At 33.1% G+C, this 3,271-nt stretch overlaps 1 long non-coding RNA gene across 1 annotated transcript; it reads right to left on the bottom strand.

The window, feature by feature from the left end:
- Positions 1–1,200: 1,200 nt before the first annotated feature.
- On the bottom strand, positions 1,201–3,052 carry LOC118756169. Its single transcript, XR_004995106.1, has 3 exons — positions 2,785–3,052; positions 2,239–2,634; positions 1,201–1,366 (listed from the first exon to the last, which is right to left on the bottom strand). It is a non-coding gene; the product is annotated as an uncharacterized LOC118756169 (long non-coding RNA).
- Positions 3,053–3,271: the final 219 nt, after the last annotated feature.

Here is a 3,271-nt window from a genome sequence, read left to right on the forward strand (position 1 = left end):
TTAGTTATCTGTTGTAATAAATATGGTTTATTCTTCATCGAAAATTCCATAAATCCAAGTTTCAAACTTAATGCAATATTACAAAAAAATCAACAAACCTTCGTAAAAATGTAGATCTTTTCAAATAAATTTTTTTATAAAGGTCAATTCTGGCAATTTTTTGTTGAAAGTGCTGCTCATTTTCCTTCATATAAAAAAATCGTCCAAAAAATAAAAAAAAAACTAATTTAAAAGCCCATAATTTTTACAAAATTTTGTTGATTTTTTAACGGACTTCAAAAAAGGAGGAGGTTATCAATTCCTCGGAATATTTTTTTTTGTTTTTTATGTATGTTCCGGATAATTTTGGACCACGTGAGCCGATTTCGATAATCCTTTTATTAAAGGAAAGATGGTACCTCCGAGTTGGTCGCATACAAATTTTATCAAGATCCGATCATTGGATCATGAAGAATTCGACGATAATCTAAAATTTTTTTATGAGAATTGAAGTCGGTTTGGTTTTTTTGCTTCAAAATTACTTGCTTTTTAAATATTGCAAAAGTTTAAATCTCTGAGAAATAAACTATATTTTTTATAAAAATAACTAAAGTTAAATAGTAAACAAAATACATTTTTAAAACTTATAAAGATGTGGTGACACGGGCTGTATAGCCAAGTCCTCCACGTAAGCGACTTACTTTGTTCTCCCTACTATGAGGTTTTCTAATAATTAATTTAAAAGCAAGAGCAGCCAAGAGGCGAAAGCACACTATCCTATGGAGTGCTCCTTGTAGGCGCATTGTTTACTCTGCACTTGAAAGCGCCGTAAACGTACATGAAGCTAGCTACAGTATATCCCCTATGGTAAACTTGTATCCTATAGGGAACTATTCTATCGAATTTGCTATGCAATCAAACTTTTCTTCAGGCTCACGCTAGCGTCTCCATCTGAGGTGGAATAGAGTACACAACGCGACTATAATTCTGTGAGTCTCGGGTTCGAAACAAGATGCGAGTTCCCTGGAACAAGTTTTTAATAAAAACCATCTTGCGTTCGAAGCCGAAATGAAACTGAAAGCAGATGTCTCCGGGTTTTTTCAAGAAAAATTATGACAAAAAACAATGTAGAAAATAATGACAAAGGTTTAAATCAAGCAGATAAAATATGTCTACAATAAGCTATTACGAATACATATATTATTATTTTCTACTTACACTTTGCATAAGCAGCGAACACAAACTCGACGTTGCCAGCTCACTTGTTATCAGTCATCGAATACTGCTGTCAATAATTATGTACTTATGTAGTTGGCAACTGCGGTTTGATCAGTAAAATTATACACACACATTTCACACGCTACGGTCAACAATTGAGGAGGAGCACCTAAGTTGCAATTGGCATAAATTTATATAATTTGAATTCTTTTATTTTGATACATATTTTTTGAAACTCGCATATCGGGCTAAAGTAAGTTTTGGAAAAAAAGAAATTTAAAAGAATGTATTTCTATAAAAATGTTGTCAGGAGAATATTTCATTAAAAAAAAAATAAATTTATTTATTTAGAAGGAATATATTTTGTGTGTTTCTGTGTTAAAAAAATATTTTATTTATTTAAAAAGAATATATTTTACTGTGGTTTTGCAGATTTTTTTCAAGTGGTGCATGATAAATTTTATAAATTTTCTACTGAAAATCGCTCAAAACCTCACTAAATTCATAGGCGCCCGATTAATTTCACTTCTCATTTCCACTTTTTCTATATTTATTCATTTTCTCTCACTTTTAATCATGTTCTATAAGCAGAATGTGCAAAAGCCGAACAAACAAAGGCGCAATGAGTTCTATATTCAGCAGTCAGCTGATAAAAGCTGAGCCGGCGGTTATCGCTTTTACTGATTGCGCTTCGCTTTCGCATTTTATTTCGTTTCTAGGCCTTATTACTTATGCAATTTTTTTCATTGTCCGCTTTTGCCCTTTTGAAATATTTTAAGCTGTTTTAGCAGATTTTTAGCAATTTTCATGCAAAAATTATTTACTACGAATTTTTTTCTGAGCACAGTAAGTGAAATTTACGTAATTTGGACTTAATGAAGCTTTTTTTTAAATTATTTTTTATAAATGTACTGTAGTACGTGTCAGAATTTAATAAGTCACGTACATATGTAAGTATTTAAATACTTAGGTATCTGCTTATAGAAGGAAAAAAGTACATTCTTCTAAAGGCCTCTAACTCTAATATGGAAATAGTATTACCTATGTTTTTAGCTTAAAAACCAACTTTATTAATAGTCATTCTTACAGCTTTTAAATTAATAATTAGCTATTTTCATTTAACACATTTTAATAATTTTACTTTGAAAATTTACAGCTGTTCGAAATTTGTATTTTTGTATACACGTAGTGTTGTATTTCTTCCGCATTCACAACTGCGTAATTTTCCGTATTTCTTGCCCCCTACAAAGAGGCGATAGATAAATAAGAAAATTTCGAAAAATCGGCAGCAAAGTTTTTATCCACATGGCAGAGCAAGCGACATGCAGATTTTCGCTATAATTTATTGTTTTAATTTCCTTATTAAAATTCACTATTTTTGCCATTTAACTGTAAAATTATAACTTTTTCTAGAAAAGCGATTGCATGAGCTGATAACTATTACAAAAAAAAATCAGAGATTTTCATTTTTTATTTGCCTTTTTCTCCCGATTCCGGTATCACAGCCGCGTTTCTCCACGCCTTTACAGAACTGCTGTGAGAAGCTGTTTGAACCGACCACCGTCTAACTGACGTATCGATATTTACATATATAAACCACACAGCGACCGCAGAAAAATCGAGCTGAAAAACTTCAACATTCACCAGTAGACCGCGAATGGGAAAAAAAGGAAAATCTATCAAGACACAGACCTAACATTTACTCGCAACTTTTATCGCAGACGAATAGAATAATACTGAATTTATGCAGCAGTAGTACTCCGGCAGCTCGCAACGCAACGTAACGCAACAACGTCGTTGACGACGACGCTGACAACGACGACGACGACGAGACAATGATGGGGAGAAAATTCGCTGCATATCAATGTTTTTGTGTGGGTGTATATATATATATATATATATATACATGTGTGTGTGTGTGTTACTACATTTGTGTAAGTGCGCTCAGCAGATGCTCAGTTACATGCGCAGCGCGCAGTTCCCCACGGTCCCCATCTACGGTGGAGACTCATACATAGGGGCGAGTAATTTAGCTGGCAGAATATGAGAATGACAAGCGTTTGGCGCAGGCGAG

This window comes from Rhagoletis pomonella, unplaced genomic scaffold (assembly GCF_013731165.1).
Source record: "Rhagoletis pomonella isolate Grant_MI unplaced genomic scaffold, Rhpom_1.0 Rhpom_scaffold_09066, whole genome shotgun sequence".
NCBI lineage: Eukaryota > Metazoa > Arthropoda > Insecta > Diptera > Tephritidae > Rhagoletis > Rhagoletis pomonella.